Below are 22,028 nucleotides of genomic sequence, written 5' to 3' on the forward strand. Positions count from 1 at the left end.
AACTTTGACAAATATTACTATTATATTATCGATGCATATGTCAGTTTATATAAAGCTCATAAAGAAAGTAAGCATAGCAGCAATCTACAGTTGCTTCCACATGTTATTCCATTTAAGCCTCTAACACCCCTCTAAGGTGGGTGCTCATTCAACAAACATTTGCTGAGCTCCCAGCATGCCCTGCACACTTGTGTAGGTCCTGGAGTTTCAGAGATAAAACAACACGACCATGGTGGTAGCTTTGGGATCTGCAAGGAGGGAAGGCTTATACTTCCGGGAATGGAGAGTCCTTGTCAAGGTCCCCATGGGTGCCTAATGAGGATCAGACCCGCCTCAACCTTTAACCCCCCACGCCCTGAATCTATAAAAGGAGCCCTCCTAATCTCTGACGCGCAACTTCCCTGCTCCCCCCCCCCCCCCCCCCCCCCCCCGTTTCTCTGTTGGGACCGGGGAACCTCGCCCAGGAGCGGAATCCCAATAAAAGCCTGTGAATTAACTGATTTGTCTGCCTGGGAAGATTTGTTATGCGCCGGACACCTTGCAGATGGCGCCGAAACCCGGGAGCTGAGGGTGCGTGCCTCCCCTTTCTGGGTTCAAGGCCCCCTCGCTCCTTGAACCTGTCTGGTGCCCCAGGCTGACTACTGACCATGCTCAACCAACTGTAAGTAACTCTTCCCTTGCTCTCCCTCCCTCCTCTGGGTTGGCCCAGTCTCTGGGATCTCCAGCTAGCTCTGTGTCTGGACCGAGACCTCCAAATTGTGCACACGTGGGCTCTGTTCTCCGCTGTTTAGCTTCCCCGTGGCTGTGGAGACGTCCCATTGCTGGCCTGGCCCCATAGAGGACTGACCTCTAATCCGTCTGCTGAAGTCCGGGGCAGGGGATGCCTTGACCGAATTTCAGTAGATCCGGGCTGCCGGGGAGACCATGGGATCTGGCCAATCCCGAGGGTGGGACTCAACATGCCCCCTGGCCTGCCTCCTAAAGAACTTGAAGAAACTGGGACTGGCCCAGGACCTACGGAGTAAAGGCCTAATCTACTCCACCCAGGCATGGCCTAATTACCGTGAGAATTTCTGCCGCAGGGAGAGAAAATGGTCAGAGGTCCCTATGTCCAGGCTTTCTGAAACCTCCGCTCCCGTCCTACTCCCTTCTCTCCTACTTTCCTCTCTGCCTGCTCCAGAGCCTATGTCTTGCTGGCCAAGATCAGGCCCCCACCTCCTAAGGATGCCTCTTCTGTGTTACTGCCAAACTCTCCACCCTCCACCTTTTCAGACCCCTCCGAGTTCCTGGGGATCCCACAGCTAGCCAGGAACCTCCCACCCCCATATGCGCATTCTCCCCCACCCCCTTCTTCAGGACACACCACCACTCATGACGGGTATTTCTGTTTTTTTTTTTTTTTTTTTTTTTTTTTACAGGTAGAGTTACAGATAGAGAGACAGAGAAAAAGGTCTTCCTTCTGTTGGTTCACTCCCCAAATGACTGCTACAGCTGGCACTGCGCTGATCTGAAGCCAGGAGCCAGGTGCTTCTTCCTGGTCTCCCATGTGGGTGCAGGGCCCAAGCACTTGGGCCATCCTCCACTGCACTCCCGGGCCACAGCAGAGAGCTGGACTGGAAGAGGAGCAGCTGGGGCTAGAATCCGGTGCCCATATGGGATGCCAACGCTGCAGGCGGAGGATTAACCAAGTGAGCCATGGCACTAGCCCCTCTCCTTTGCTTTTTAAATAAATTTGGGCAATTGTCTTTTTTAAAATTAATTAATTAATTAATTCGAGAGGCAGAGTTAGAGAGAGAGGGAGACAGGTCTTCCATGTGCTGGTTCACTCCCTAAATATTTGAAATGGCCAGAGCTGGACTGATCAAAGCCAGGAGCCAGGAGCTTCTCCTGGGTCTCCCACAAGAGTGCAGGGGCCCAAGCACTGGACCATCTTCTACTGCTTTCCCTGGATTAGCAGGGAGCTGGATCAGAAGTGGAGCAGCCGGGACTTGAACTAGAGTCCATATGGGATCCGGCGCCGCAGGTGGAGACTTAGCCCCCTATGCCACAGTGCCGGTCCCTACTCTCGCACCTTTTAAATAAAACTATCACTTTGCACACCTTATATGTGCTGTGCCTGTGCATAGAATGTTTCTCTAGGTGCAAGGCAAGTGCCTGGAAAAAAAAAATCATTAATCCACTCCCCCACTTCACAACAGTGGGAGAGAGTCGCCTCAGGGCCTGCTGTGCCCAACCCCACCTTCCTCAGGCCTCAGCAAACTTGCTGGCCCCAGACCTGTTCTTCTGCACAGGGCCTTGATTTCTGGACTTGGCGCGCTTCCCTGGGGATGGTCTGTCTGGTTTTCTCGCCCCAGACGCGGCCAGGCTGATCCCTTGTGTTGCTGGCTCAGCATCACCCACAAGCCTGAACAGGGCCCTGCAAACCACCTCTGACTTCACAAGCCGTGATCCCACGCCCTGGGAGGCGGGCCATGTCCAGGCTTGCTCGAGTTTGGGCACAGTAAAGTGTGGCCTGAGCCTGCTCAGCCTCCACCTGCCTTGGAGATTGGGTTCTGGCCGGGAACAGGACCCCAGGAATTTGTAGAAGGGAAGCCCTGTGGTGCCTCCAGGCAGCAAGAGAGGGGATGGGGTGGAAATGAACTTCTGCTCCCTGGGCGAATGAGGAACAGTGTCCAGGGAGGCAGGGTGGTGGTGAAGAGGTGACAAGGTGGCCTGTGTTGGGGTCCCAAAGGAGACTTTGGGCATAGGATTCTCGAGAAGTGACACGCTGGGGATATGTTCCCAGGAGAGGTGAGAACTGGGTTGGGAGAAATGGGACAGAGAAGAGGAGGAAGCTAAACAAGGGAGCCGGATGACCTTGAACTACATGAAGTTCTCTTGACATGGGCTGAGTGATATCTGTAAATTCCAGCCTCAAGCTGCCCCTGTAGAGGGTCTGGGGTGGGGGTTCCGGCCTTGGAGTCTGCCCCATCAGGAGAGGCGGGGCTGTCACACTCCTACCACTAAGGGCTGCTGCAGGAGCTAAACTCAGAACCCTTCCTGCTCTCTGTGGGCTCAGCAGCTCCAATCGCCCCTGGGCAGGCCCAGGGACAGCGCCTCCTACTGGTGCATGCGCTATTGGTAGTCAGAGAGGGTGTACATGGGAAATAGGGGCTCAGAAATAGCATAAGAGAGCCAAGGGGACCCGGGACAGGCTTCATCAGAAGCGAGGACGTTTGTGTTAAGTTCCTACCTCTGCAACCAAGGGCAGCTGATTTAATCTTGCTGACAAATTCTCATTGCAGAGCGGGGACACTCCCTTCCACAGCCTGGTGGTGCAGGGTAAACAAGATGATCTGAACGAAATGTTTAGCATAGGGCCTGGCCTGCATTAAGAATCTTGGGGACGTCTAACCCTTGGATTTGACCTTGAGAATTTGGATCCAGGTGAAGCCGAGCTTAAAGACCTCTGCCCCTGTTCTAGGTGTTACTCTCTTCCTCACCCTCAGGGCCTCCCACTCCAGATCAGCCACCACCCACTGGCTTTCTCCCCTCGGGTTTCCACCCCTGAAGCATCACAGGGCAGGGCCCCTTAAGAGCCCAGGCTCGGGAGCTAGTGCTTCAAGTTCAGACATGTGGCCTTGGCTGAGTGCTCAGTCCTTCTGTGCCTCCACTTCTCTACCTGCCTACGGGGTAATGGTTGCTCTACTTAGCACTGTTGTAAGGGGACAGCAGATTAACTCATGGCGGCAAGTGTTCAGGACAGGGTGCTCTGAGAGCATAAAGCATCCTCAGGGCTCACATGCCTCCCGCCCCCTATTGATTGCCTCCATCCTTAGGTTTATAAACTGCTCAGCTCCTGCTGTCCCCCACCCCCACCCCTGCCGCCCTGGTGCTGGTTGGGTCCCCAGCCTGCCCTCCTGTCAGTTCCTGCAGCTCCAAGGTCACTCACTTCCTGCTGGAGCCCCACATGATCAGTGTAAGAACACTCTGCGTGGGCACGTTGCTTTCCAGTTTCCCATGCAGCCCAGGCCCGATTTGATCTCTGCCTCCTTTTTAAAAGGAGGAGAGGAACAGATGTGTACAGGATGGCAGGACCTGGCAGCCAGTCCTGGCTCTGTCTGGCTTCTCTTTTCCTGCTGAAGCACGCGTTGGGAGGCAACAGGTGATGGCTCCAGTGGTTTGGTCCCTGTCACCCACGTGGGAGACGTGGATTGAGTTCCGGGTTCCTAGCTTCGGTTGCTGGCATTTGGGGAGGGAGGTTGAACCAGCGATGGGAGGGCTAGCTTGGTCACTCCCTGTCTGTCTCTCTGCTCTTTCAACTAGAAATAAATAAAAAGGTAAAATACATAAATAAATAGAGAAGCTTGAGTCCCAGAGAGATGAAGCCGCTTGCCCGAGTTCACCCAGCTCCCAAGCAAGGAGCCTACTAAACACTGATCTTAGTGTTACTGAGCTCTGATTTTAGTGTCCTGCACCAGTGGCCCGTCTCCTTTGTGCCTACCGTTTCACCTAAACATAGGCTTCGTGACAGGCCCTCACCCCGTGGTATTTGCCTGTTGATCTCCCCTGCTGGGGATTTGAACCCCTGTATGACAGGGTCTCTGCGCCTTCTTTCTCTTCCCCCAGACCTGGCATAGCATCCTTGTAGGCGCTGAAGATAAGTTTGTTAAATGGATGAATGAGTGAGTGAGTTACCCTTGGCCATCGTCCAGGAGTGGGAGTTGTGGTAGGAGTGTGTCTTGTAATTTCACAAGATAACGCCAGACTGTTTTTCTCTGTGGTTTTATCTATTCTGCCTCCCACCAGCAACGTGCCAGGAAGCTGTGGGTCCCCAGCCTCCAGCACTTGGCCCGGTTGGCACGTTACAGGAGACTGGGCATTTAAGTGGCACCCACGCCCTCTGGCCCTTCTGAGTGGGTGTGTGGGACCACCACAGCTTCCGAAGCTGTGGAAGATGTCACCTTAGCACCCCTAACCACCTCTCCACCTTCTGTGCCCTCTCCCCTGCTGTGCCCCTCACCCCACCTGTCTCTTCAGCTCTCAATGCCCCCCTGCTTTTCCCAGCAGTGACCGCGGTATCTGCTGTTCCGTTGAGGACGCAGCCTGTGCTCAGCCCCTGGGCTAAGCATTGCACACCTACCATCCTCACGTTTCATTCTTTCAACCATCCTGTTCTCCTGCAGGGGAGGAAATGGAGGCTTGGAGAGGCTGGGCTTCTTCTCAAAGGCACCCAGGGGTGGGGCGTGGCAGGGCGGGGCTCTCAAGCTGGGTGGTCCGACCCAGAGCCTGCCTTGGACAAGCCCCACCCTCTTGCCCTCTGCAGCTGGGGCTGTTTCCTCCATCGCTTGGCTTTCCTTTGTGAACTTTTTCCCATCTTTCCGGACTCTGATCAGGGGTCTTGTTCTCCGAGAAGCCCCCTGCAGCCCTCTGAGGTTGGATCAGCCGACATTCTCCTGGCATCCCTTGTCTGCACCCTCACCACACTCCCCACCCCCCACTGCCGCAGCCCCCTTCTCCTTTCTCTTCTCTGTGAGCCCAAAGCCCCTGGAGGACTTGCAAGCCAATCGGAGCGCATTTCTTCAGGGCTGGCTGAAGGCTGGTGCGGGCACGCTAGGGAGAGCCAGGCAAAAGATGTAGGGGGAGTCTCACCTGCTGTACAAAGAGCTGTCACAGGAAGGAGGAGCAGCGTTACGCGGTGGCCTTAGCAGGTAGGACCAGGACCCCTGAGCTGTGCAGAGAGGCCTTCATGGGTGCGTTGTCTGGAGAATTTAAAAAACGATGATAGCATTCACAAACACACACAAAGCTGATTTTTTTTTTTTTTTTGACAGGCAGAGTGGACAGTGAGAGAGAGAGAGAAAGGTCTTCCTTTGCTGTTGGTTCACCCTCCAATGGCCGCTGCGGCCGGCGCGCTGTGGCCGGCGCACCACACTGATCCGATGGCAGGAGCCAGGTGCTTTTCCTGGTCTCCCATGGGGTGCAGGGCCCAAGCACTTGGGCCATCCTCCACTGCACTCCCTGGGCACAGCAGAGAGCTGGCCTGGAAGGGGGGCAACCGGGACAGAATCTGGCGCCCCGACCGGGACTAGAATCCGGTGTGCTGGCGCCACAGGCGGAGGATTAGCCTAGTGAGCCTCAGCGCCGGCCGCTGATATTCTTTTATTAGTGCTGCACTTTGGCAATTCTAAACAACTTCAGTGATAAAATATTCGTTCTTGCTGGGACAGAGAGCTCCCACTGTCTTTCCACAGCTTGATAGAACACGGCCAATGAGAAGAAATTACAGGGAGTAAAGTTTCAATTTTGGTAAAGAAAAAAAAATCTTTCCAACAGGCAATAATGGAAAGTATTATCCTGGGGCTGATGAATTACCCATCAGTGGAGGACTCAAATAGGAGCTGGAAAACCACTCTGTCGGGACGCGCTCCAGAGCATTGCTGAATTCCAGGGGGGTTACCTTAAATGACCTTGATGACACCAGCTGATTCCAGCAGTCTCTGCAAAGCGTGACACGTGAAGGCTTCAGACAACCTTGTGCATGTTGGAAAAGGGCCACTGAGTGAAAAGAGGGTGTTGTTGTGTTCCCCTTGGTGTGTAACAGAGGACAGAAGTGGTCCAGGCTCAACGGCTTGAGCACTAATGCCCTCATGAGTGTTGGAAATCACACCCCATCGAGGGTCTGGAAGTAGGAGTGGAGGCAGTGGTCGCTGATGGTCAGAAATACGGCAGGCTGGCAGCCAGGGCACGGACCCAGGGAGGCAGAATTCCAGAATGTAGAAGGTCGTGGAGGAGGAGACCCAAGTACTGGCAATGGGACACCAAAATGAGTGGCATCTGCTCAGTAACCTACAATAGGTGGCTCCCACCACACTGTGCTAGATAAAGCTGAAATGGGGGTGAGTGTTTGGCCTAGAAGTTAAGATGTCAGGATGGTCACGCTACCTTCGCTACCCGACTCTGGCTCCTGACTCCAGCTTCCTGCCAATGCAGACCCTGAGAGACAGTGGTGATGGTTCAACTAATTGGATGCATGGCCCAGGTGGGAGGCCTGGATAGCTTTCCTGGCTTTGGCCTGGTCCAGTCCCAGCCGCTCTAGGCATTTGGAGCATGAACTAGTAGGTAGGAGTTTGCCCTCTGTCTATCTCAAATAAATATTTAAAGAGAACACGAGTTAGCATGTTCTGCATAGTTTTTACAACAACACCTAGCGTAATGTAGGTGCCACACAAATGTTAGCCATTGTTATCTTTCCTTAAAGCTGCTACTGCAGTGAGCTCTAAATCTCTTTTTATCCATAGTGCTTCACGCTTTCTCTCTTAGAGGCCAGATTAAAATTATTTCCCATCTAGATCCTTAATAGTTACCAAGTGGTTTCTCAGAGATGAACAGGTTTGACTTTTTACCCCAAATGATACTTCAAAATTGTTACAATATGTTTATATTATACATCATTTATTTGTTCATTCATTTTTTTAAAGAGTTATTTATTTGAGAAGCAGAGTTACAGAGAGAGGGAGGCCTTCCATCCACTGGTTCACTCCCCAAATGGCCACAATGGCCAGAGCGGGGCTGATCCAAAGACAGGAGCCAGGAGCTTCTTCCAGGTCTCCCACGTGGGTGCAGGGGCCCAAGCACTTGGACCATCTTCCACTGCTTTCCCAGGCCATTAGCAGGGAGTTGAACTAGAAGTGGAGCAGCCAGGACTTGAACCAGTGCCCATATGGGATGCTGGTGCTTGTAGGCCGAGGCTTAACCTACCATGCCACAGTGCCAGCCCTTTGTTCATTCATTTCTTTATTCCTCCAAATACTTCCTGAGTGCCCACTTGGTTCTAGAAATTGTTTGAATTCCAAAGGATCGAATGGTCAGTAAAAATATACCAGATCTCATCTTCACAAAACTTACAGTCTGATTGGAATGGGCAGTGGGAGAGGGTATGGGACAGACACAAGCTAATAATCGTGAGAATGAGGATGAAGTGTTGTCAGCCTCTCAAGGAGGGCAGGCAGCCCTGTAAGGTTATGTAATTAGTCTGGGGCGTGGATTTCCTAAGCGAGTGATGCATGAATCAGGACCTAACATGTACTCGAGTTAACTTGGTCGACAGTGCATTGAAATGGCCTGATATCTATTAATTATCACTTGCAACGTGTCAGGTACTCTGATGGGAACTTCATGTTCCTTATTTCATGTAAACATCGCTACATTGCGGTCGATGTTACTGATCATTGTTTTTTAAAAAAATATTTATTTATTTGAAAGTTACAGAGAGAGAAAGGAAAGAGAGAAAGAGAGGGAGAGGGAGAGTTAAAGGGAGAAGGAGGGAGGGAGGAAGGGAGAGAGAGAGAGAGAGAAATACTCCATCTGCTGGTTCACTCCCCAAATGGCCATAACCCTGGGCTTGGCCAGGCTAAAGTCATGAGCTAGGAGCTTCTTCCGGGTCTTCCACATGGGTGCAGGGGCCAGGAACTTGGCCCATGTTCCTTTGCTTTCCCAGGCCATTAGCAGGGAGTTGGATCAGAAGTGGAACAGCCGGGACTTGAACCAGCAGCCATATGGGATGCCAATACTATAGGCCATGGCTTAACCTGCTGTGCCACAGCGCCAGTCCCTGGTCAGCTCATTTTACAGTTGATGAAACTGGGCCTCAGAGGAGTCCAGTGACTGATGCAGGTTCACACATTTTGTAAGCAGGGCCCACTCCCAGCTCAGTCTAACTTCAACACCTGGGATCTTTACCTTAAGGGCAAAACGATCCTATTCATCTTTGTATCTGAAATCCAGAAAAATGTCTTTGCCTGTAGTAGATGTTCAAGATACACTGCTGCATAGACATGGGATTGAATAAAGTTGCACTGAGTAGGGAGGAAGGCCGAAGGGCGCCTAGACTGGGCCAGGGTAGAGGAGGTGAAGTTTTAGGAAGACAGGACTTCAAGTGGCAAGGCTTGCACCTGCTGATACACAGGCCTGTGTGGGGAGGTGTTTGAAAGAATACTCTCCTTCGAAGGGTGGTGGCTCTTTATCATTCCAAGTGTTCAAGCACAGATGTAGTGACCCCTTTGGCCAGCTCTGACCATGTAGTAGACTAAATTATCTTTCCAATCTGGGGCTGATGTAACACAAAGTTTCTTGTAAGCAATGCCCCGAAATGTATCAACTCCCAAAGCCTTTTCCTTAGGTGGAACCTAAATAGAAAGAGGGGGATGGAATGAGCTGGCGGCCACAGGAAGAAGCCGGGGAGCATGGTAGATACTGGGGAAGATGGAGCCAGCCCCTGGCTATCACTGACGTCGCTGACCCAGGCGACTCAGGTGCCGGCAAAGGAGATTCTGTGAGCCCCCAGCATTGAGCCTGCTGTGTAGTGGCCAGTGGGTGGGAGTGTTTCTTGATCTGGGGCACCCAATTATTTTTCAAAGATTTATTTATTTTATTTGAAAGTCAAGTTACACACAGAGAGAAGGAGAGGCCACAACAGCCAAAGCTGCACCGATCCGAAGCCAGGAGCCAGGAGCCAGGAGCTAGGAGCTTCCTTCGATCTTCCATGTGGGTGCAGGGGCCCAAGGACTTGGGCCATCTTCCACTGCTTTTCCAGGACATAGCAGAGAGCTGGATTGGAGGAGGAGCAGCCGGGACTCGAACTGGTGCTCATATGGGATGCCGGCACTGCAGACAGTGGCTTTACCCACTACACCACAGCACTGGCCTCTGGTGTATCTTTTACAGCTTCTTAAGTCCAGTCTCCCCGTGCTCTCCAGCTAGCCGTGTGTTTTCTGTTTTGGGTGACGTTGCTCATGGTACCTTTCTGACTGAAATGCTCCTTATCAACTTTCCAACTGCAAGCATCCTCCCCACTCTTTAAAACTCATCTCTACTGTCTTTTTTGTATAATTCCTGGTTTCAGCAGCCAACCAAATGGGAGTACCCTTTCCTTCCAATCTCACTTGTTGCATTTGACTTAACTGCCTTTACACAGTACAGTTCTCATCCACTCACGTTTCTTTTTTTAAAAAAGGTTGTATTTATTTGAAAGGCAGTGTTACAGAGAGGGAACGATAGGTACAGAGAGAGATCATTCATCTGCAGTGGTAGGGGCTGGGCCAGGCTGAAGCTGTGAGCCTGGAGCTTCTTCCAGCTCTCCCATGTGAGTGCAGGGGCCCAAGGAGATGGGACATCCTCTCTGCTTTCCCAGGTGCCTTGGCAGGGAGCTGGATCTGAAGTGGAACAGCTGGGATTTGAGCTGGCGCCCATATGGGCTGCCTGCATCGTAGGCGGCAGCTTCCCCGCTACACCAGAGTGCCAGCCCCATGCACTCACTTTTCTGCGTTACTTCCTAACATCTAGGGAGCCGTTAGGATGCAAGAACCATGTCTTATATTATTCAAAAAAAATTTTGTTAAATTTTATTTGAAATGCATAGACACAGACACAAACAGATTGAGAAAACTTCATCTGCTGGTTCACTCCCAAATGCCTGCGATGAACGGGGCTGGACCAGGCAGAAGCTGGAATTGGGGAACTCAATCCAGGTCTCCCGCCTGGGTGACAGGGACTGAAGTATGTGGGTCATCACCTGTTGCCTCCCAGGGTGTACATTAGTGGCAAGCTGGAATCAGAGCAAGGCTAAAACTTGAACCCAAGCAATCTGATAGGGGATGTGGGTGCCCCAAGTAGAGTCTTAATCATTGCGCCAAATGCCTTCCCCTTACTGGACTTTTCCTCTGCAGTGCCTGGCTGCCGCTGGCATGGCTTTAAACTGCCCTGAATGTGAAACCCAAGCATGGATGACCTTCGATAGGCTCCGAGGGGAGCACATGCATGCTTGGCCCTCCCTCTCCTTCATCCTCCCTCATCACACGGTCCAGCTGTTCAGTCATGTCCCCTACATTATCTTCACTGTTCTGTCTTCACAGCCTCCTCCCCCGTTGTTCAGACCTCCATCCACTCTCACATGGACAGTTACTAAATCCCTCCAACACCTCTTCCTGCCTTGAAGCTGCAGGTTGACAGCTCAGAGCTACCTGGATACCCTGGCTCTGGTTTCCCCGCAATGCCAGGTTGGTTTGTCCAGTTCTCCTTTCTAATCCATCAACCACCCAGGAGCCGTCATTACTAGTAAGCTTTAGGTTACTCCCTCTCTTCTCAACGAGACCGTAAACTTTGAGTGAAGGAACCATATTTATTTTGTTCTCTGTTATATCCAATATCTATTTATATTTGGGGTGGTGGTGGAGCATGGGAGAGGCCCATCCAAGGTAACTTTGCATGTATAGAAATTACAATTCAGTAGCCAAACAAAGAACAGCCTCATTGCCCTCTGGACTCTATGTGGACAAATGGTCAACTCAAGCTAAGATTTTCTGTGAATAGATGGGACAGATATTATTTTGGAAAGATATTTTTTGAATGGAGGGATCTCAACGTTTTTTATGAGACCCCAGTCTACTTCCTTGGAATTCTTCCTCCCTAGTTAAATACCAAGTTCTCAAGGGTAGGTATGCACTAGAGAGAATTAAAAATGCATGGCCACATAAAAACTTGCATATGAATTTTCAAAGCACCTTTATTCATCGCAGTCAACAAGTGAAACAAGGGCAGGTGTTTAGTGTAGCGTTTCAGACACTGCCTGGGACGCCTACATCCCCTGTTGGAGTGCCTGAGTTCGAGTCCCAGCTGTGCGCCAGATTCTGGCTTCCTGCTTAATGTGCACACTGGGAGGCAGCAGGTGATGGTTCAAGTCCTTGTATCCCTACCTCCCATGATAAGGGAGTTCCTGACTCCTGGATTCAGCTTGGCCTAGCCCTACCTCTTATGGGCATCTGGGGACATGAACCAGTAGATAAGAGTTCTTTCACTCTCTCTCTATTGCTTTGCCTAACAAACAAACAAAATAAGTAAATAAAAATCTATACTTTTTTTTAAAAAAAAGTGGAACCAAAATATCCATTAATGATGAATGAATAAGCAAAAATGTAATATGTCCTTATGATGAAATATTATTCAGCCATAAAAAATAATGAAACGCTGATGCATGTATGGTAAGTAAAAGAAACTGGTCATAAGGGGACAAATGTTGTATGACTCCACTTTTGTAAAGTGTCCAGAAGAGGCAAATCCACAGGGGTGGAGGGTAGATTAGTAGCTGCAAGGAGCTACGAGGAGAAAGGACAGGGACGACCTGGTGATGAACATAGGGTTACTTGTTGGCTTATGAAGGTGTTCTGGAATTAGATAGTGGTGATGGTAGCAGCACCTTGCAACTACACTAACCCTCAATGAGTTAGATGCTTTAAAAGAATCAATTTTATAGTATATACATTGTACCTCACAGCTACGAAGTTCTGGAAGGTGCAAGCCTGATTGTTTACATCTTCTATTTCTTACACAGACTCTCAGATTAATTTCAGGGCTTGACTTTTGGTCAAGATTGTCTAATGCAGCCTTGATAAAGTGAGGAGTTGTTAGGCTCAGAGAAATTACTGCTGGGAAAAGAATTGGAATGGGCCATTGACTTAGCAGTTCGTGAACCAGAGTAATCAGAACCTGCACTGGAAACGCGGGGCCCAGAGCTCTCATTCTCCCTCCCCTGGCAACACTCAGAGATAGCGTCACTGTCTGTCTTGGAGTCGTGAGGACTCACCTGGAAAGCTCTTTGCCCCCACCTCTGACACAATCCCCATCAGAAGGTCCCAACCCTATGTCATCAGCCAGCTCTGCACCTCCCTGGATTTCCCTCCAGCTGTCACTTCCAGGGTGGCTCCGGATACCAGTGAGTGCTACCATCAAATTCCCTTAGACGGACACAGTCTCTTCCTCTGTGCTTTTCACCTGTTGTTCTAACCCAAACATGGTCACCAGCTTGAAGGTAATGTGAGAGTTGGTGCCACCACTCACTACCTCTTCTGTAGTCTTCCCCAGACCCTGGGTGACTTCCCATCATCTCCCAAAGATGCTAGTGCCTATCCCACTGTCACTCTCTCTATCACCACTCCTGAACTAATTCTTGGTGATTTTGATGTCCACAGAAATAAAACTTCCAATGCCCTGGCTTCTCACATCCATGAGTTCCTGTTCTCCAAGGATTTTTTTTAAAAAAATTTATTTATTTGAGAGGTGGAGTTACAGACAGTGAGAGGGAGAGACAGAGGGAAAGATCTTCCTTCTGTTGGTTCACTCCCCACATGGCCACAACAGGAGCCGGGTGCTTCTTCCCGGTCTCCCAAGCGGGTGCAGGGGCCTAACCACTTAGGCCATCTTCAACAGCTTTCCCAGGTCCCAGCAGAGAGCTGGATTGGAAGAGGGGCAGCCAGAACTCAAACTGGCGCCCATATGGGCTGCCAGCACTCCAGGCAGAGGATTAACCTACTGCACCACGGAGCCGGCCCCTCTCCAAGGATCCTACACCAACCCACCACCAGGGTTGAACATGAAACTTTATCGTTCTCAGTATCTTCATCCCCATCTGTAGTCTTGATTTTGTTCATCTCTCTTTCCAATCGCTGCTTCCTGTCTTTTCATTCCCTCTGGTCTCTGATGTCAACAATCCTTCAGTTCCATCAGGATCCTTAACCTATTGAAGTCAATGGCTTCCAGAGATGGGTATTGGTAAAAAAAATTTCCATGGTCTGTCCAGAGAAATTCATCACTTGAAATACTGACTCTGGAGTCATATAACCTGGAGTTTCACCCAATTCCTGCAACCTACTAGCTCTGTGACCTTGGGCAAACTATTCAACCTTGCTAAGTTTTATCTTATAGGCGTATTTGAGAATTATCATGAGATACTCTAAAGTAACTAACATGATGCTAGACCTTTTTGGAACCCTCCATAAAGGGGAATGGTTATTTACTAAACACTAACTTTTGGTCACCCTTGCAACTCCAGCGTTACTTGAGAAACTCTGTTCCTGGCACCAGAAAAGAGCTAATCCCCAACCCAGCCCCAAGAGGTGGAACTTGAACCCTGGCCCAGCCTGTTGGAACATGCCAAACCCTGATGGTAGTGCCTGATTCAAACTAACTAAATGGAAGTCTTCTGGGGGATTTTTGGTTGGAACAAGTAGGACAGGGAGGTTCTCCACTGGATGTGGCGACTGGCAGGGTGCAGGTGTGCAGGAAAGAGGGGCTACCTAGAGCAGATGACACTGAGAAATGAGGAGGGGTGGGGGACTGGGTTCTCTGGGGGTGTCTGATGCTTGGGTCTAGCCAGGCCTTACGTCAGTCTCTGGACTCTCCAGTTACATAGGTCAATATATTTCTGCACTGGCGTTTGAGCTGGTTTGAGTTATGTTTCAGTCTCCCGCAGAGTTCTGACAGTGCCATTATTATATAGTGAAATACGAGTCTGCCATTAAGAATGGAGATAGAAAGTAAAACAGACACCAAGAGATTCTTGTTACATATTTTTAATTGGAAACAAAATTCATGAGAAGGAGTCAAAAATAAATTTCTGAAGTGGCTGTTTAGTGTAGCAGTTAAGTACCAACTGGGACACCTGTATCCCATATTCGAGTTCCTGGGTTCAGCACCTGGCTTTACTTCTGGGTCTAGCTTTCTGCTAATGTGCACCCTGGGAGGCAGTGGGTGATGGCACAAGTAGTTAGGTCTCTCCTACCCAGGAGAGAGGCTTCGATTGAGCACCCGGCTTCTGGTTTCAGGCTGGCCCAAGTCTGGCTGTTGTGGCATCTGGGGAGTAAACCAGCAGATGGAAGGGCTCACTCTCTCTCTTTCTCAGAAGTAAAAATAGTAAGGAAATTTTATTCTTAAAAATGTACTTATCTATTTGAAAGGCAGAGTTACAGAGAGAGATGAAGAGGGAGATCTTCCATCACCGATTCACTCTCCAAATGGCCACAATGAACGGGCTGAGCCAGGCTGAAGCCAGGAGCCTGGAACTCTGTCTGGGACTCCCCCATGGGTGGCAGGAACCATCTTCCTCTGCTTTCCCAGACACATTAGCAGGGACGCAGAAAAGAAGCGGAGCAGCCAGGACTTGAACCAGCACCCATATGGGACTCTGATGTTGCAGGTGGCGGCTTAACCTGCTGAGCCATGATGCCGGCCCCAAGGTTATACAGTTCAGAAAAAGATAATTATGTTGCCGGCGCCATGGCTCAATAAGCTAATCTTCCGCCTTGCGGCGCCGGCACACCAGGTTCTAGTCCCGCTCGGGGCGCCGGATTCTGTCCCGGTTGCCCCCCTTCCAGGCCAGCTCTCTGCTGTGGCCAGGGAGTGCAGTGGAGGATGGCCCAAGTGCTTGGGCCCTGCACCCCATGGGAGACCAGAATAAGTACCTGGCTCCTGCCATCGGATCAGCGCGGTACGCCAGCTGCAGTGGTCGCGGCAGCCATTGGAGGGTGAACCAGCGGCAAAGGAAGACCTTTCTCTCTGTCTCTCTCTCACTCTCCACTCTGCCTGTCAAAAAAAAAAATTTTTTTTTTCTCCTTTTAGAAACCTTCCACGTGCTCTCTCTAGTCTACTCCTCTCGCAGCCCTTACTCAGGGTGTGAGATCCATGGCGGGCCTATGACTGCCTCTGGCTCTGCACAATCCAGCACAATCCAGCACACACAGGGCAGCTTGCATGGCACAGGGGTGGTGCTAAGTCCTCCCCGGCTGTTAACCTCATCTCTGTTGCAGGCATCCTCCTCCAGCCTGCCTCAGCCCAGTGCTGTGTCTGATCTTCCTGCTGTGTGCACACAGTGCTGCAGCTCCCTGGGCTATGAGCTGGCCCCCATTTGCCATGCACACTTGATAGCTTTGAGCCATGATTTCACGGCTGGAATATCTTCCTGCACCTTCCTCTACCTGTTCACCCTACACTTGGGATTCCTATTTGGCCCGTCTCCTAGAGGGAGCTCACTCGGTGTCAGGCTTCTGTTCTGAGACTTGACCTCATTTCATTGCACAGGACCCTAATGAAGTAAATGCCACTGTTCTCATTCCATTTTAAAGATGCAGAGACAGAGGCACAGGAAGTTTCTCAAGATCCCAGAGTTAGCCGCTGCTGGAATCAGGAGCCTCACCCAGGCTCTGGCTCCAAAGCCCACACTCTTCACCACCACCCTGCTTTGTTCTTCTCGTTCTGCACCTGCTACGTGAAGGGCCCCTGATATGTACTGGGAGTTGCTCACTTTCCACTCTCTGCTCCCATAGCAACTTCTCAGGCTCCTCTGAGATTCCTTTGCCCAGTTCACCACAGCTGGAGCTCTGGGAAGTCTATGATTTGATGCATTCATTTTTGGTGGCCACAGAATTTTTGCTATCTTATCTTTGCTTGGTGTTTTAAATACTGAAGATGGGAAATATGTGTCAGCCACAATGAGCTGAAATCTGATGAATTAGAAGGTTCTGGGGCCGGCGCTGTGGTGCAGTGGGTTAATGCCTTGGCCTGAAGCGCTGACATCCCATATGGGCGCCAGTTCTAGTCCTGGCTGCTCCTCTTCCAATCCAGCTCTCTGCCATGTCCTGGAAAAGCAGTAGAAGATGACTCAAGTCCTTGGGTCTCTGTATCCACATGGGAGACCTGGGGGACGCTCCTGGCTCCTGGCTTCAGATCGGCACAGCTCTAGCCATTGCAATCATCTGGGGAGTGAACCAGCGGATGGAAGACCTCTGTCTCTCTCTCTCTCTCTACCTCTGCCTCTCCTCTCTCTGTGTAACTCTGACTTTCAAATAAATAAATAAATATTAAAAAAAAGAAGGTCCCTTAATGAACAAACCCTGGTGCCAGCCGTGGAGGGATGCTTCCAGAGAGAGTTTAACACAAGCACCCCTCCCAAATGCGGGCGGTTCTTATCCACCCAAGAGCTAATTATCTTGTTGGGAGGGTTATCCGGGCTCCGGCTTCTCCTTGCATTTCTGTGACTCGAGAGAGTCCCGTAGGAGGGAACAGAATGGCAAAGCTCCTGCAGCACTACAGCTCCGCCTCTCCCCAGCTCTGTGACTTTGGGGAAGTCAAGTGAGCTTCCTGAGCTTCCTGAGTCTTGGCTTCCTTGGTCACAAAAATGAGACCACTAATCATGCCTGGTGACCTCCCTGGGGTGTGCGGAGAATTAAATGAGATATTACATGTAAAGCCACTGGCCTGGGACTCGGTTGGTAATAAAAGCAGCAACCATGTGACTGATTATCCCCTGGCCTTGCCGGAAGGAAGCGGAAATGTGTGATGTATGCCTCCTGTCACTCTGCGAAGAGGGTGGGCGAGCAGCGGTGGAGACGACTGGTCAAGATGAGAGAGAAAACGGTGATGCATTTTCTTTTCCCTTCTTAAACCCACAGACATGGGAAGAGATATCCACAGCAGTGCCGTGTGCAGAAAGAACCAACTGCCTGAATTCAGCAGAGCCCACGTCTCCTCTTTCTACACACTCTCGGTAAGTACCTGCCATAGGCCCTGCGCTGGGGGAAATGTGGAGTCACAGGGCTGCCCGCCTTGTCCCTGATAGCATGGAGCTCGCAGGCCGGCACGGGGGACAGATGCGTACAAGGAGTGCCTCACATTCAGAGTCCGTTCTGGTGATTTGCTTTTCCATCAGAGCTAGTGAGAACAAAGAGGAGCCGCCGGACCAGGGGCGAGCTTTGTGAGCGAGGCGAGGTCTACACTTGGGCCGTTAAGAAGGGTATCAATCAGAGGTCTTGGTGATCAGCAGCAGAGAGCTCGCCTGGCTAACTCAAACCAAAAAGGGGGGTGGTAAGGGACTGCGATCAGGGGCTCGCAGAATTGCCAGGAAGCCGAAGTGATCGGATCTGGAAAATGGGCAGATCCAACGGTGTCGTGGGAGGTGAATCTGAACGCCAGCGGAGGCCGACAGAGAGAAGGGACCGATGCGTCCTCACTGCTGTCGGAACGTCCTCATAGCACTCCCTAACCATCGAGGTGGCGCAACACTGCGTGTGTCAGCTGGAGCCAAGGCACAGGATCAGACTCTGGCTGAGCCAGGGTGGTGAGTAGGGAGACCTAGTACCTCTGACGTCTTTTCTAAACCTGGTCTTGGACACTTTCCTTAGTTCCTCCAGGCTGCCACATTTGTAGGCAATAATTTATTGCTCACAGTTCTGGAGGCGACGTCCCCCAGGCTGGCTCAGCATTCTAACGGGAAGGAAGTGCTACTGGGAGCCAACCAGCGAAAGCAGACCGAGGTCCCTGACAGGCAAGTAGCCAGGGAGGAGGGGCGTGCTATGGGCTGGTCAGAATCTGCAGAGGCTGGGGAGAGAGTGGGAGACAGCTCGATGCGTCCTCCCACTGCTATGCGACGTGCAAGATAGGTAGGTCAGACCCCAATCCCCCGGGGCCTTCTAAGAAGCGCTGCGGCAGGAAGTCACCCCTATTCTGTAGGCAGGCGCAGCCGTGGAAGTTGTTGAGAAAGCAAGTCGCTGTGCCCATGAGAAAATGGGCTTGGGGCTGTGCTTCTGGTCGGTTCTCTCCCAGGGCTTAGGCGGGCGCGGGCTGCAAGTCAGAGCGGCAGGGAAAGCCGCGGGGAGGCACTCGGGAGGATGGAGAGCAGTGCCGTCAGTCGGGAGGCGTTCCGCAGCCCCTGCAAGACTGGATGCACGGCCCCAGTCTGGGAGCCCCCTAGGAGCCCTCCACAGCAGCTGGAGCTCAGAGCAGGAGTAGAGATCTGAGCTAATGAGATCAGCTTCACAGAGAGGAGAGGCTTTTAAATGGCTTCATTTGCTACCTGATTAGCGCTTCCTGACTGGGCAAAATGCAAGGAAACTCAGGAGCTGTTCCTGGGGATGAAATCTGGCGTAGGAGTTCACCTGCCCAGTACCACTTCAGTGTTTGCATTTTGAAGCTCATCCAGGGGCCTGGCACTGCGGCGTAGCGGGTAAAGCCACAGCCTGCAGTGCCAGCACCCCATATGGGTGCTGGTTCGAGTCCTGGCTGCTCTACTTCAGATCCAGCTCTCTGCTATGGCCTGGGAAAGCAGAGGATGGCCCAAGTCCTTGGGCCCCTGCACTTGTGTGGGAGACCTGGAAGAAGCTCCTGGCTCCTGGCTACAGATGGGCTCAGCTCTGGCCATTGTGGCCATTGAGGAGTGAACCAGCAGATGGAAGATCTCTCTCTCTCTCTCTCTCTCTCTCTTTCTGTCTCTCTCTGCCTTTCAAATAATAAATATGTAAATAAATGAATTTTTTTAAAAAAGAAGCTCATCCACCTTTCAGATCCTAAGTCCATTAATTTTTAAAAAAATATATATTTATTTGAAATGTAGTTACAGAGAGAGGGAGAGAGAGACACACACATATCTCCTGTCTTTCCATTAACTGGTTCAGCTCTGAAATGACTGCAATGACTGGGGCTGGGCAAATGGAAGCCAGGAGCCTGAACTCCATCTGGGTCTCCCATGTGGGTGCATGGGCTGAGCACTTGGGCCATCTCCCATTGGTTCCCAGGTGCATTACAGGGAGCTGGATTAGAGATGGAGTAGTAGGGACTCAAAGCAGGACCACAGTGCTGACCCCCAGGTCCATGAACTTTTAGAAAGGGTTTTCCCTGTATTCTGATTTCTGGGGAAGGAGGTGGGTGGCACTTAACCACGTTTAGCCATGGTGTGCCACCCCCCACCTCTGCCTTGGTGATTAGTTTAGGGATGGACAGGCACCCTAGGTCATCCTGAAGGTCAGAGGGCTTTACTGGGGCTGTCAGGATAGGAACGTCCTGTTCCTGCAGGGGTTGCTGGTGGCTGGAGTTGGGCGGGGTGGGGGGGAGTAAGACTGTGGCTGCTGCTAGATACATGGAGCAATCACTGTGGAGACATTGCCAAGTAGTGAAGCTGAGAGATGGAGAGAGAGGCTGAGGCCCGGGCCCAGCCACACCTGCTGGAGCTTTCCCAGGGGTCACTTCCTAGCTTCTAGAGCTTGTAAATATATTCTCTCTCTCTCTCTCTCTCTCTCTCTCTCTCATTCATAGTCTGTTTGCTCAGGCCGCTTTGAGTTGTTTCTGTCACTTGCAAATAAAAAAAAACTGTTATTCATGAGAGTTCTCTCCCAGTGAAGGAGTGAGGACCATGGGCAGGGGGAAGCCGGAGGCAGCAGCAACAAAGGCAGGATCCAGTTCTGTGCACCCCTCGTCCCCACCCACTTAGATGCACTGGACTGGGTCTCCTTTCAGGGAGGATGGGGAGGCCAGCCATTTTTTGCAGACTATGGAGAGAGCTTTCAATAGATTCTCTCTCCCTGACATCTTTCTTATTTTTCAATGAGTACAAAGAACTCCATTTTAACTTGGAGGGTAGACTGTAAGTAGTGGCAGGGCAGGCGTATTGCCTAGCAGTTAAGATGCAGTTTAGGATGCCCACATCACACATTGGATAACCTGAGTTCAATGCTCAGCTCTGGCTTTTTTTTTTTTTTAAAGATTTTTTATTTATTTGAAAGGCAGAATTACAGGGAAGGAGGAGAGACAGACAGAGATATCTTCCATCCACTAGTTCATTCCCCAAATGCCTCAATGGCCAGGGCTGAACCAGGAGCCAGAAGCTTCTTCTGAGTCCCCCACATGGGTGCAGGGTCCCAAGCACTTGGGCCATCTTCTGTTGGTGTGTTAGCAGGGAGCTGGATCAGAGGTGAAGTAGCTGGGACTAGAGCCGGTGCCCATATAGGGTGTCGGCGTCGCAGGTGGAGGCTTAACCCACTGTGGCACAGCACCTGCCCCCGACTCTGGCTTCTGACTCCAGCTTCCTAAAATGCAGACCCTGGGAGGCAATGGGAGTGGCTCAGGCAGTTGAGTCCCTGCCAGCTCCAGACCTCAGCCCAGTCCTGGTCATCACAAGCATTTGGGTGGTGAATGGGATCCCCTCCCTACCTCCCCCACCTTCACTTTATTTTTTTTAAGATTTATTTATTTATCTGAAAGTCAGAGTTACACAGAGAGAAGGAAAGGCAGAGAGGGAGAGGGAGAGGGAGGGGGAGAGGGAGAGGGAGAGGGAGAAGTTATTTTATAGAAATGTACCTTGTACAAACATGTGGAATACAAAACTTTTGCCTGATAGTCTATAAATATGGCCATATGCAAGTATATATAAATTCCATATAAATATAGGAGCATTAGCTAATATGTATATATAATTTAACATTCATTATTTTGTGAGGGCAAATTACTGTTCTGAGTGTGTTAACCAATTTAGTTCTCCCCTCCTCCACAGATTTATTTTATTTATTTTAAAGGCAAAGTCGCAGAAGGAGTGGGGAGAGATAAAGAGAGGTCTTCCATCTGCTGGTTTCACTCCCCAGATGGCTGCAATGGGCAGGGCTGGGCCAGGTCGAAGCCAGCAGCCAGGAGCTTCCTCCAGGTCTCCCACATGGGTGCAGGGGCCCAAGGACTTGGGTCATCTTCTACTGCTCTCCCAGGTGCATTAGCAGGGAGCCAGATCAGAAGTAGAATAGCCAGGATCCGAACTGGTGCCCATATGGGATGCCAGCATCATAGGGGGCGTCTTAACTCATTATGTCATGCACCGGCCCCCCAGTTTAATCCTTAACAACCTATGAGAACATATTAGGTTTTACAGATGAGCAGAATGTGGTGCTTGGGACAGATGAAGAAACTGAAGCATGGTAAATTTCATAAACTTCAGGTGAGCATGCCTGGGTTTAAAACCTAGGGCTCGGGCCGGCTCTGTGGCATAGCAGGTAAAGCCACCACCTGCAACGCTAGATTCCCATGTGGGTGCCAGTTCGAATCCTGGCTGCTCCACTTCTGATCCAGCTCTCTGCTATGGCCTGGGAACGCAGTATAGGATGGCCCAAGTCCTTTGGTGCTTGTACCCACGTGGGAGATCTGGAAGAAACTCCTGGCTTCGGATCCATACAGTTCCAGCCATTATGGCCATCTGGGGAGTGAACCAGTGGATGGAAGACCTCTCTTTCTGTCTCTCCCTCTCTCTATAACTCTGCCTCTCAAATAAATAAATAAATCTTTATAAAACAAAACCCAGGGCTCTATATTGGTGCAGGAAACCAAAGGAGCACAAGGGCACCCAGCTCCTCGCTCTTCATTTCTTGTCCTGAACTTTTTCTTTCCCCTCCAAGGGTGTGTGTGTGTGT

The 22,028-nt window shown here is 51.0% G+C and overlaps 1 long non-coding RNA gene across 4 annotated transcripts in view; it reads left to right on the forward strand.

Annotated features, from left to right (window-relative positions):
* Nucleotides 1-466: 466 nt before the first annotated feature.
* Nucleotides 467-22,028, forward strand: part of LOC127490763 (uncharacterized) — a 48,241-nt gene continuing 26,679 nt past the window's right edge. The window contains exons 1-2 of one of the 4 annotated variants that reach the window (XR_011389329.2): nucleotides 467-661; nucleotides 17,259-17,353. This is a non-coding gene — a long non-coding RNA (uncharacterized LOC127490763). Of the gene's footprint in view, nucleotides 662-17,258; nucleotides 17,354-18,141; nucleotides 18,246-22,028 lie in introns of those variants that run through there. The other 3 variants (XR_016236612.1, XR_016236611.1, XR_016236610.1) reach the window with 3 other exon arrangements.

Source organism: Oryctolagus cuniculus, chromosome 6 (genome assembly GCF_051225735.1).
Source record: "Oryctolagus cuniculus isolate XC-2025 breed Fujian yellow rabbit chromosome 6, ASM5122573v1, whole genome shotgun sequence".
Classification (NCBI taxonomy): Eukaryota; Metazoa; Chordata; class Mammalia; order Lagomorpha; family Leporidae; genus Oryctolagus; species Oryctolagus cuniculus.